At 34.8% G+C, this 13924-nt stretch overlaps 1 long non-coding RNA gene across 1 annotated transcript in view; it reads left to right on the forward strand.

Moving 5' to 3' along the window:
- LOC138109747 (uncharacterized) overlaps positions 1-13723 on the forward strand; it is a 33696-nt gene extending 19973 nt beyond the window's left edge. The window contains exon 2 of the long non-coding RNA XR_011150700.1: positions 13401-13723. This is a non-coding gene — a long non-coding RNA (uncharacterized lncRNA). The remainder of the gene's footprint in view (positions 1-13400) is intronic.
- The last annotated feature ends 201 nt before the right edge of the window (positions 13724-13924 follow it).

Raw genomic sequence — 13924 nt, forward strand, 5'->3', positions numbered from 1 at the left:
TAGGCCATCAGTAGGGCAAAGCCTACAGGGAGAGCCCCAGTAAAAGAAATTCATTCTCATGAAATTATACAGCATAAGTCCAAGGCAATACAAGAAAATGAAAGGCCAACATGAAAGATTTCCCCTTTGTATATTGATTTTTGCTTAAAATGGATTTATGACATTTCTGCTGTCATCAAGTTTATTTATTTAATGTATTTCTCAAGGCATTTGTTTAACTGTTAAACATAACAGCTTAGGAATAAAATTTGTCTTTGTAAAAGAATGTGGATCTGAGCCAGGCTGTTTAAAATTTAGGCTACATAAACAAGAGGAAATTAAACATTGAAATCTTCCAGGCACTGGAACTTGACTGTCATGTTGATAAATTGTTGGAACAGTGTTGCCTCAGTTTTGACCCACAGGCTTGCAGATGGTTCTCAGGTGCCATATGAGGGTGTGCATTCACAGCGCCTGCTTCCAAAATGCAGTTTGGAAATAGTCACCTCCTCGTAAAGCATAAGAGAGTTTACAGAGAAAGCAGTTTAGTGCCAAGATAGCGGCAGTGCCTGAGGATGCTCCTGATCACATTAAATTTATTTGGTGGAGTAGCAGCTTTGCAAAGCTGCGGCATGGGTACAGGGGAAAAGAAGGGAAAGCAATGTATGCAAAGTTTCTTGCTTTTAAAGAGTATGTTGCAGGGAATTTTATTTATATAATATTATGTGAGTTATGGTTATTGCCAGAGAGAGACCTTGAGATTCTTTTGTTTTTAGCAGGAAATGCATTTCTTTCTCTCATACTTGTCTGGTGGAAGTCAGCTCTTTATTAAACATCCATTTTTAAGGGCAAGTTTTAGTGACTGCATTTTGTTCTGGATTACAATCATTGTGGCACAGATGGAAGGAAATGTCATAAAATGGCAGATGTGCCACTCTAGGGTTAGACAGAAGATGGGAGATTCATGGCAAACTGCCTCTTGATAAGAATAAGAAAAGCTTACTTCTAATCCTGTATGACTGGGTATGGGTAAAGAACGTCAGCCCTGAAGAAAATCAGAGGTGGGCAGTAACCAATTTGGAGTTTATACTTTTTCAGAATCAGCTAAATTTATGGCAGATTTTAGAGGAAACTAATATTTCTCCTATTTTCTGTTAAAGACAAAAATTCTTCTATATTAAAGTGAACTGGACGAATTTCAAAGGGAAGCTGGCATAGATACTGTATTTGTGCCATCAGCCTGTCCACTGTTCTGTTTAAACCATGTTTTTAACACTTTGTGTCTATTTATGTCTACTGTAGCAAACAACTGTCTCTCACAAACCTCTTCTCCTCTCATAACATTCCCTTTCCTGATCCTTTCAGCTTTAAATGCTGTTATCGTACCCTCATGTATTTCTCTTGTTCCTTGAGTCCTGCCGTGGTAAGTGCAAGTGAATGCTGTGGCTAGCTCCAAAATACGTGTAGTGTAATTAGTGGTGTGCTTTGACTGGCTAACTGAAAGGTCAAGGGAATATAAAAATATTGAACCTGAATCACATGCTTTCTGGGAAAAAACAAACCTAAGTTTAACTCTACTCCATTATGAAATATGCTGCAATAACCTGTGTCCTACTGCTGCCTCCTTTTGAAATTGATTGAAATGAACCAAATATCAGAATTTATGGGATGGGAGGTAGGAAATGGATGAACAGACAGAAATATTTCTATGAACACTCTAAGGTAGATTGAGTTTAAAAGCTAAGGATAGTGCTTGTTTTCAGTAGGAAATAAATTGGTAAATACACAGTTGTCATTTTTATGTTGCCAGCACAGTACACTCAGTAAACTCAATATCCCTGAAGTGAGTCTTTTCACTGGCCTCAAGTTACTAATGTTTTTTAAAGTTACAGGTCCTTTTCTCTCCTCTCTTCTTTCTTTTCATTTTCTCCCTCCTTATAAAATCAACTTGAACTTTCAGGGGGCCTAACTAATCAATTTGCCACAGGTCTCTACCTCTTAACTTAAAATATATACTTTGTTAAAAAAAAAACAAAACAAAAAAAACCAACGAAACAAAGTAAGCTTTCAGTAGGATTTCAAATTTGTAAGTAGGGCATGATGAGTTGTATTTAATTGTTCATCCAGTTTCCAATAGACTCAGCAGGGACATGAGTTTGATAAGAGAATGATTAGGGATCTGATCTCTTTTTTTCCCCTGGCAGCTGGCTGATTTTAAACCATGTTTGTTCGCTTTGCTGTATCTGCTACATGTGATCTAGGTCAACATGACACTTTAGTTCTTTTTCCACTTCCAGGAGTGGAAATTTTCCAGCAGTTTCATCTTCTGCTGATCTGGGTCTTCTTTTGGCAAAGCAGCAACATTAGAGTAGACCAGATATGTGTAGAATGGATCAATATTGGCAACAAATGGAGTTTTTTACTGCCTAGCTATTGGTTCTTTGATTTTGTCATCTAGTGATACCTCTGTTTATAATGGAGTCTCTTTCTGATCTACACAATTTTATCTTGAAAGACCTAGATATACTGTTCTATACTTTGATATACTCGTTAAGACATTTGTTGTAAGTCTCTGAGACATCCTACTTTATTCATATTGTAACAAGGCACTACTCTTAGGGCATAGTTATGCATCTAAGACATACAAGAAAACATTTATAGATAATTAGTAAACTATAATCAGAACAAAATTTTCCAACTTTCTTAAGTTCGTTTTTTGATACTTTTTTTAATGGCAACATGCTTTAAATTAAGATTTCATGTTTTAACTTTTTCAAAATACTTTGAAGCAGGTAGGATTCCTTGCTCTCTACTTCTAAAAGATAGTATTTTCAATAGTGATTCAGGTTCTTAACAAATTTTACCACAATTCACATGGAAGATTGGCAGCTGTAAAGATAACCCACACTGTCTTTTCTTGAGCTAGTGAAGTTTAGGAGTCAGACTTTTAGCACTGAATCTCCTCTTGGCTTTTCCACTGTAAGTTACCTGTTTTTCTTGGCAAGCCCTGATCCAAGGAACAGGGGAAAAACAAGCTCATCCTCATGTTCTTTCTGGAGGAAACAGAGCATTCAATGAAATTAATAGACAGAAACACAAAACAGAATTTTCCACTAAGTTTTAGTTTTCAGAGATCAAAGGTTTGCTACTCCATGCTCCAAACACAGACTTTTCAAATTTATCTGATTTAACACATTTAATTTATTTTCTTTCGTTCCCCCCCCCTCCCCCCCCGCTTCTTGGGTATGTCATTACTTATATACATTTTCTATATAAAAATAGGAAACCTTCAATTTAAAACTTATTTAAGATACATTTTAGTAACTAAGATTAAATAGTTCACTGTTCATTTTGAAGAAAAAGATATTAAATATTCCTAAGGTGTCTAAAAAGAAAAGAGCTTAAAAATATTACCTTGCTGTTTCATAACATTGAGTAATCTCTCAAGAAGGCTGGTTGTAATTGCATTTTTATCATCTGCTAATGTTTTATTGCTTTTTTTAATGCATCATGATTCACAATAGTGCCTATCCATCACTTTCATTAAATATTTCCTAGGTCTATTAGAATAATAGATTAATTCATGCTCATATTCTGCTGTATTTTTAAGGTAGACCATTTTTGTATAGAATTTTAAAACTTGATTTCAGGTTTTGCACACTTACACATCTTATCTTTTTCCAGATGAATTCTCTTTGCTTTCACCCTCCTAAGGTCCCAGTTCTCTTTAATGTGATTTGTTGCACCCATTTTGTGCCTTAGGCATTAATATAATTATGGAAGAGACCCATGCAAGTGGAATATCACCACCACAGTGCCCAGCACTTTGACCAAAATTTGCACAGTGTAGCAGGAGCTCAGTTACAGCTGCCTGGATGCTGTTTCTGGTATGACCTGAAACTGCCTAGGCCTGCAATGGTCATCATGGTACTGCAGTCATGACTCCAACAGGTTTTGAAATACTTTCTACATAGTTTAGAAAACAGGCATAGATCCACTTTGGTGAGGTAGTGTACAAATTTCAGCAATATTCATGATTAAAAAACTTAATGTTTTCCAGGTGCTGAAATGTTGTTGTACAAAAATACTTATCATATAATAAAAGAAATCTCAGCCTTAACGTGTTGCACTTAAAAGTTTAAAAGGATTAAATAATATTGTGCTAAAGGCATTGAGGACGTTCTTTGTAGTTCACAAACAGTCTAATCTGTAATGAAAATAGAGCTACCGAAAAGGGACGTGATCTGAGATTGAATTTGCTTTTTTTCTGTTTACTCCCCTGATTTTGTAGAAACGGGGTCAGGATTTTTAGTCCCTGGGACTGACAATTTCAAGCCAGCTGTAAGTCACCAAGTGTTTCACCTTTTTATAGAAAAGTACCTGTGAAAGCCAGCAAGAGCTTCTATTACAGCACTTGTACACTGCTTGAACTAAACTTGGGCAAAGGCCCTGGGCACACTTATTTTAAATTTTGATCATTGATTGGTGTGTTTCCTTTTCTATAAAATAAACAATTTATTCCATCACTTAGAGAGGATGTGTAATTAAAGCCTTTTGGTGGTAAACATTGAGCACCCAGCACTGCTTTTGGTACAGAAAAAGTGGGGGCAAAGATTAAAGGATTTGTTGAAGGCTGGTAAATGAAAGACTGAGCTTAGAGACAAGGTTAGAATTTACTACTCTGACTCACTTTTGCTGCTGGAAAAATTGTGAAAAAACACTGAGGTGGATTAAAGGACTTCTTACACATTAAAAGGTATTTGAGAAGGAAATGCATAAAAAGTTTTAATCAAAAAAGAGCTGCCATGCAAACCTGATTGTTCTCTGTTTTAACAAGGGATAATAAAGTTAGTAGATGTTGCATAAATTGATGATTAAGTTTTAAGAAATTTAAGAAATCCATTTTTAAGAAAAACTGGCTCTTCTGTTCTGTCTTCTAAGCACTGGGGATTTTTGTGTGCTTGCATGTTTGTATATTTGCATATGCATAGGTGCATTAACAAAACTGATTGTATGGAAGTTTGTATTAGAAATCAGGCCACCTTTGTTCTACAGTCAGCAAAGAGATTGATTGCAAAAACCATTTGCTAGGAATTGCTGAGTCCAGGATCCTTCTGCCAGATTTTAATCCAGCAAACCTATTTTACTCCCAGGCAATGAGACTGATATAGTAGTATTTTTCCAGCTCCCAGTCTCTTCCTTGCAAAGTGAAGCTTAGGTGCTGTTGCCTTAGAACTGGTTTACGTTAGCAGAACACCACAGCACCCAGAAACAGGACAGAAATCCTATTTACTACTCCAGATTATCACCTCTGATCTAGGCTAATAAGGATAAAGGATCAACCAATAGTTTAATGGGTGCAGATTTCACTGCAGGGTAAAGTTTATCTGAAGGAGGTGAGGGCTTGCTGGCTATGTTTGATTAACTCCTACTTTTTGGATATAAGAATTTTTATTGCTATTTTCTATTACTGTACAGTAATACTTGTGTTAAACACGGAAAAATTTATTAGCTTCTAGCTCCTAAAATTCTTCATGAGTCCCTGCCAAGGCAACAGACCATGTATTAAAGTTCAGTGATACTGATGATGTAGTGAGAGTCAGATTGAGTAATAGGATGATCTTCTCTGTGGGGAAAGCTGCTGAAGTTATTACAGACTAAGCAGTGCTACAATATCCCCAACAATAAAAAAGCTGAAATCTGTCTCTATTTTAATATTTATTGTTACCTCAGAAGCATTGCAAATCATTTAACTTGTAAACTCTTTTATTTATACTTCCCCATAGCAATAGCAGCACTTACCTGCTGTAAAAATTAAATTTGTGTCACAGAGATGAACACCAAGCCTGTTTTTCCCATGACAAATCCAGGTCCTTTCAGCTTCCCAAAGCCTGAATATTACTGAGTTACATCCACAGTAATTTCCTCATCCTAGTGCAATGAGATAAAATTAAACTATTTGGTTGGCTTAAATTAATTTTTTAAGTTTAAAGAAGATACTTAATTTTAAATTACTGGTGCTACTACAGTATTTAGTTAAATTCTGAATTAATATTTTCATTGAACACAATAACCTCTAGGAATTCACGAGGGAAACCTGATGGTGTGTCTTTTAATAAGTCAATCAACTAAACGTGCCAAAACATGATGATTTATTTCAAATATAATGAAGGGCAGAAAAGTACCTATGCAGTCTTGTCCTTGGCACAGCTAATCCAGAAAGTTTGCTAAGAATTTGTCCCAATATAATATTAATTTTCTGATATGACTTTCATGTTGAGAGTCATAGCTCTGTGAATTTGAGGTTTACCTCCTAGGTCAGTAATAAAATATTGCCTCTTTTCACCTCTTTTATTTAACTAATTTTGTAGTAATTAGTGGCAATGTAATTTTTGCCAGTATTGAGGATCCTTGTAGATATATAAAATTTACCTCTCTCTGTGCAGACCCACAGAAAAAAGGAATGGTTGCTGGTCAGTACAATATAGACTTTTATCCTGATATATGCAGTTCTTTGAATCTTTCTCCTTTCTTCTTGAAACGAAAGCCCAGGAAATAGTAATCCCTGTATTAATTTTTCTGGTGCCAAAAAATGAGTATTGATCTCTGTCTTGTCATTCTAAATAGGCACTGGCTGCTCTTTCCTTCTTTTCTTTTCAAATCTTTAAAATGGCAGCCAGTTCAATGGGAAACACTAGTTTCTCTACTGTGTCTGTAAAGTCTAAATGAAAGAAAAAGGAAAAAAGGGGAGGAAAAAGCAGTCAAGAAATGTGATTCTTTCAGAAATTAAGATTGAGCTGGTTTCATATCTGCAGCAGTGGGTCAATGCTGGAAGTATAACTGGAAATAACAATGAGAGTTGCAAATCCTCGTAATTACTGGCGTTGTCAGTACTGTGTCTCTGCAGGATGCTTTCTGGAAATCAGGGGCCAAATTTGAGTAAGTATAATTTTAAATGTAGATTCAGACAAGTGCATTGTTCAAAGAGGAACAGTTTTGGAAAGAAAATAGGTTAGTTTAGGTCTGATTTGTCTGATTATTCTTTACTTGTTATTGTAGCCCCAGGCCAGTAATACAGTGAAAATTGCAGAAAAAATGGGGAGCCCTATATTCTAGTAGTGACAAGAGGTCACAGGCCAGTGCTTAGAATAAGCTTGCACTTATTCCAACAGGTGTATCTGCAAAGGATGATTTTAATCTGTCTTTGTATTTCTTTCAGCTTAGGGTCTCCTTTCGTTTTGACATTTTTAGTAATGTTTGTTACAATCTTTGCTTAGGCCCACAGCTTCCTTTCTGGTAGAAAGTTCTCTTTCAGGTTGAACTGCAATTGTCTTTTCCTGGGTAATTTTTTACACCAGTAATCTGTCATCTGTTGCCAGCTTTTTAGCTTTTTTTTTAATTCTAGACTGTAACCCCAATATCAACTCCTGTAGTCTTTCATATTAATCTTCCCCAATCTTTTCTAGTAGTTTTAATACTGATTTCCAATTCTTAATTAATGAAAAGTTTAAAGCACACTGAGAGCACCCAAATGTTCTATTGGAGGTGTAGGTGCTTTCTGATTGTCATCTTTCTTTTGACATCCACTGATCACAGATACACAGTGTTGAGCTGTTTGTCTTATTTTCTTTCTCTCTTAGAGTTTTGACCTTTTTGGGAGTTTACTTGCTCTAGTTTCATCAGTTTATTTTATTTTTAACTCTTGAGAATCAGGCAGGCTCTTTGGTGAGCTCTTCATTGTTGAATTGCCGACTATTGCTGTCCCTAGGAAAAATGTGTTTCTCTGATATCCCTTCTTCATTGTTTCCAGAGTTTGTAAAGATAAAGGATCATTTATCAAGAATGTACACCAGATACGTGGTGTACACTCATGCAGCCAAGGACACTTTTCTAAGAGTTGAGTTACACAGTTCGTTGAAAAGGGTGAATTTACAGCTGTACCACAGTTTAAATTGATTTCTGGAACGAAAGTAAAAGAAAAAGAAATTAAAAGTAGAACAGAAAACAATAATTTTCACTTGCCCGTTATTACTTTAGTAAGCAGCTGATGTTCTGAGACTTGAAAAAATTCTTGAACAAATGAAGCTGGTTTTCATCCTTCTGAGAAAGGATGTACTGATCATCTAAAAACTCTTTTCTTGGTACAGGATTCATAAATTCTGAAGTTAAAACCAGGTGATTTATAGACTCAAAGTGGAGAAGATGAAAGAGAGAACTTTTTAGAAAGTGAAATGTCTTCTCTTTCAGTATGAACTTTCTTCCTACTTTTTGAATATATTTCTACATAAATGTAGAAGAAATGTTTCAAATAATTTTATAATTCCAGTTTTACCAAATTCTTAGGATGGATCAAATTCTGATCTTTGTTTGAAGAATTCCGCAATAATTTCATTTAAATTAGGACTACTTATTTGGGAAAGGCACTTGAGAATATACCATATGTATATTAGTGAGGAAAAAAATTACTTTGCAATGTAGCATAGTAGCTATTTGAAGGATTTAAGCATGGATAAGAAACTAGCTATGTTGGCTTTCATTAATTTTTGCATTGCTTTGTTTCCCTTCTTTATGTTTTTAGCAAGACTAAGCTGTAGTTATACATTTAGCTTGATAGATGTTCCCTCTGGAAGCCATGCAACTATGCTAAGAATCTTAGTCTTAAGTAGCATTATATCTCACAGAGAGTAGCTTGATTAAGATGAACTTTAATTAAGATAAATTGTGGCTTCTTAGTCATCTGTTTGCCATGGTGTGACTTGTCTCTTCAGATTAATGTTGGAAGTAATGAAAAATTTTCATTTTCTTAGTGAAAGCACAAATTAGATTTTTGCAGGGTTGTTGCCCACCTGTCCTGATAAGTGTAGACCTGTTAGAAAGCAATAGCAAGCAATTTCATGATACAGATTTTTCTCTCTAATGAAGTTGTGTTATCTTCCTAGCGATCCTAGAAGGATGAAAGTCAGCAGTATCTGTTCTGGGAATATTATTATTTAATCAAAGTTAGACTTAATTTCTACTGATGCAAACAGTATACTTAATTCATAGTGAAGGTGGTGTTTTTTATTTATTTGGGAAGATGGTCCATTCAGAAATCCAGATAAATAGTTCCATTGAAAAAGCCTCAAAATGTATATGTTATTTAGGTTTGACATTTCATCTTTGCACTGTTGAGTACATCAGCTTGAATAGCAATCCATAAAGGTACCATTTTGTCTGTACATCCACAGGTAGGTTTGGATCTTGTGCAATCAGAAACACTGGAAAACAGCCAGTTCCTTAATGCCAGCTTTAAACTGAATAGCCTGTTACTTCTGGGAGCAATGTAAAATAGCACAGTATTATTGGTTTTTAAACCAAAGCATTCTCAAGATTCCACTTAAACAAAGAAAAGGAAGATCTTTATGACCCAAATCCACCATGGCAGAGTTATACATGCATTACATTTTTATCCAAATGTGACTTCTTTGAGCTTCCACAGTCACAGAGAAAATCCTGTCCTTTTTCTGGTCTGTGAGTAATTTACCTGAGTTCCATCTTTCCACTTGCTCAATGCCTCAGATTTTCCAAGCATATGTATATGAAAGGTTTGACAGCAAATGTGTAATGGAAAATACAGTCCCACTCCCTAGATGACAAATTAATATGGATATGAGAATTATCTAAATTTTTTACATTTCTATGGAATGGTGTTGGAGTTACTTGTGTATGGCTGATGCCATGAATTTGTTCTTATCCATAGAGTGATGAGAAATTATACTGGAATACAACCAGATCAATGAACACCTTTTCTGCTACTACTGACTTACAATTCCATCTTTACAAAGGAGGTTCATTTCTCCTCTTATGAGCAATTATCTTGTATTTCAAATGTATGGTTAGACAAAATACTTAATGCATGTAATAAAATTTGTACACAGGCTCTTTGGCATCTCACAGTCTTCAAGGCTGCTTCTCAATAAAACAGTGAAAATGTAAGTAGTCTGCAAAACACAGATACAGTCTGATCTTGGGCCTGATTTAGTGTAATGCCTTTGTTCAAAGCTAGGTTATAACATCATTTAACCTGTGTGTATATGCTTCCTTAGACAAACAAAGCAGACTATCAAATGTGGAAAATAAAACTCTTCAGAAAAGCATATTTTCTATTACTATGAAGTATCCAATTGCCTTTTTCACTGTGCTGACACTATTTGAATCATTCAATGAAACATGCTGCTTCTGTAAATCTAAAGGTTTGTTACTACAGTCAAAGTATTACATTTTAACGTTGATGTTTTCTTGGTATGAGTAGTCATATAAACAAGTTATTAGGAGTAAACAAACATTATGATTGTACACCTTGCTCCAGGTTTTATTCAGAAGTAGCACAATTCTTAATGTGCCCTGAAAAGACAAAAGACAAGAAGGCTTTGCATTTTCTCATATGTTTAATCTTGTCAAAGGTTATATTTTTTCCATAATCTTGAAGCAATTGAACAGTTGTCAATGACACCTAACTCGTAAAATACTCTCAGTATAGCTTTTGAAATGGCCTAGAGAAGAAACACTCAAACAGTATTTTGTTATAGAGTAATGAAATATTTTCATTAGATTGTGAAAGCATGTTACACACTTATGCTTTACACAAAAAGTTGCACAGACATTAAGATGTTATGAAAATGCATATTTTATGACATTCTACAACTGGGTATTTTATTATTTGCATTTAACTATATACCATTTGCTACTAATTATTGTTTGCTTAAAAGCAGATTTTGTACCAAAAGAAAAAAATAAGTGAAAGAAATCATATAACTTGAAAAATAAAAAAAATAATTATCTTGAAAGTAGAAACCATTTGTGCAAGTTGTACATACAAGAAGGAAAAATTCTTGCAACTTATATTTTACCACTTTTTCTTGTGAAATACAAGCAATATTTTCCTAAACTACTTTATTCATTTGAAATATTTGTTAAATATTTACACTAAATGATTCAGCTGCAAAGTGAGATTTTACTTCAGAAGGCTTAAAAAACCAAACGACTTTCAAGTCTGTATAAGAATTTATTTGCCTTAGCTTATGGTAAGTGACGAAGATCATAGCTTTAGAATTTTGTAGGTCTTGCTATATTTTCAATATAGAAAAGCTAGAGTTTTTTGCAGTGTGTAAGACGTGTTTGGGTAAAAGTAGTGGTCCAGTTAGCTTTGTTGTAATATCTAGGCTTTTTTTAAAATAAAATTTTCATAAGAAATACAATATTATAGAGGCAGAACCTTTTGGACAGGTGTAGGGCTGCATCAGACTCCAACAGATCTCCTAGGTAAGATATCATGTACTTCAAAGAATATTTGAAAATCTCTTTTTGCTTCTTGGCCTCTAGTAAATATCAACATCCTTCCTCTTTCTTGCAGCAGCTTTCTGATCTTTAGTGCAGAGTAGCACTTAATATTTGATTGTAGCCTTGAGCACCAGTTTCACTATTTCAATGGGGTAAAGCTTAATCTCTTCATCTTAAAGAATCTATTTCTAGAAGGGATGTTGTTTACGAAGAAATTCAAAACAGCTGCATTTTCGACTTCTATCAGGGACTCAGAAAACCACACAGAAATAAAATTACTTCCAACTCCCTGTCTCTGACCTCTGGTATCTGGACCATGTAATTCAATTTTTTTTTTTACTTTCTCTTTTTTCTACTCAGAAAAGTTGTCTTGAATTACCTGAAAGGTTTACATTTATCTGGGATTTCTGTATATCTGGTAGCCTTAATAAATTTTATGGATGTGGCAGGATCTGGCTTATCTGGAAGTTCTACATATTATGGCCATGTCTAGCAGAGGCATGTCTATCTATTAAGACAGATAACTTTAAAAAGCGTCAGATGACCTATCTGTACATGTAGTTAGATTACACATGCAAGGCTTGAACCCATTAAATCTGCTATGTCCCAGTAGTTTTAGGTACCCTTCATATGCAGAACAACCAACCAGCAGGTACAAAGCAGCCTGTGCCTCCTAGTACTGCCTAATCTCTACAGTACTGCCTAATCTCTACAGATCATGAGGCCATAAGATCCAGACAAAACTTAGTGGGAGACAGTCTTCCTAGGTCCAGAAACATCCTCATGGGGCAGGAATAGATGGCAAAAAAATAGGCAGGATACCCCTTAACACCTAAGGCTAGGTTTGTGTATCGCCATCTGAACTGAGCTCTGCTGAAAGGACACCTGGTACAGACACCAGCTGATTCCAGAAATTCTGCTGGAACTTGCCATATGTTAGCCTTAGAAGGTTATGCAAAGCATCATAGCTATATCTGTATATCTAATGTGTATTTTTTACATGCAGTCACACTGATTTCCTGTGGGTTCTTTTGTGGGGGTTTCGTCTGTTTGTTTATTACTGCAGCCCACTATCTTGCATTAGCTGAAGCATATGAAAATGGCTTTATGCTTAAATCATTCAACTTGGGAACATATAATGAAAAATCACTTTATAAACTTCAAGTATATTCTCATGAGATAATGAAAATTTATTGTTCTTACTAAGCAGAGCAAAGGATTATACCCATAATACTGAAAAAAACCCCTACTTGATTTATTGGCTCTGTTTTAATAAAATGAAAGAAATACAATGAATTATTATTAAAAGTTTTAAGGTTTGAAGCAATATCTGCACTCCTCTTGTTTTCTTGGACCAGAACTTGGTTTTAGTTATGATTATTTTATTGTTTTAAACTCATGTTTTATTAGTGTTTACCTCCCATTCTTGGCAGTGGGAATACATGATGTGCAGAGATTAATTGAAACATCTTCAGTTAAAAAAAGAAATCTTCACAAGGTAAAGAGCATGTTTTTGCATTGTTACAAAAAGTGTATTAAACCTCATGACATGCTCTTTTACAAGAAGGCTGAGCAAGGTGATTCTTGTTCTCCTTGATTGTCTGTGTAGTAAATTACAAAATTAAAAAATGAAGAGATCATGAAGAGATGCAAGCAAGAAGTGTCAGGACAATTCTGAAAGAAAACACTTTTGATAGAAGGGTGAAATTTAAAGATACTTTTGACTACTTTGACACTCTTGACTAAAAAAGGCAAAAAAAAAAAATCAGGGTTGTATTTTTTTTTTCTCAAATTCCACCATGTTATAGGATTTGAAAACTTTAGTAGGGTGAGGGAAAAGTGAGAGACTGGAAAAAAAAATTGCAAATTTTAAGGCAAAGTATCTTAGGAAAAATTTCCAATACTTCTAGACATCTTGCTTGAGTTTTTTTAATGGCCGATTTTTTTTATCTTTTACTTCTCTGGCACATGTTTGATCTGCTACTGTTTCATGATGTCTAGAAATCAAGTTGATCTGAGTTCTGAGTGATGATTCCTTAACTGTCTGCTCACCTAGGTAATTGCAAGCTGTTTGTGCATAAGCTTTTTCTCCCCTTTTCCAGTGTACATCCATCTGCAGATCATCATTTCAGTGACACAGAGTATCTGAATATTCATAGTGTGTTGAAGATTTTAAAACAAGTACCCTGCAGTTTGGAGAACAGATATACAGAGGTCTAGACAAAGCCATGGCCCCTGGAAGATAGCAGATTTGGGACTCAGATCAATTGCCTTTCATGATTTAAATCTTTTGCCAGAAATGTCTCTTCCTGTTTTCTCTCTGAAAAGTCATCAACAGGCAGTTCCTTGCAGATTTTTTCGTTCATAGTCATGTAAAAAATCTCCAGTATTCCCTATCTTCAGCATTTTAGTCTCCTTTGTATGTTTGCATTGTCCACTCTTCATCGATTTTAAAGCAATTTAAAGTTAAATGTAACAATTAATTAAAATTAAAGGTAACAATAAAACCCACATAACTCTTTTTTTTTTGTCGGTCTTTTGCAGATAAATTCATAATGAACACTAGAGTTTTACTCTTTTAACAGCACATTTTTTATGTTATTCTGTGGTCATGTTTGCCATAATG

Source organism: Aphelocoma coerulescens, chromosome 4 (assembly GCF_041296385.1).
Source record: "Aphelocoma coerulescens isolate FSJ_1873_10779 chromosome 4, UR_Acoe_1.0, whole genome shotgun sequence".
Classification (NCBI taxonomy): domain Eukaryota; kingdom Metazoa; phylum Chordata; class Aves; order Passeriformes; family Corvidae; genus Aphelocoma; species Aphelocoma coerulescens.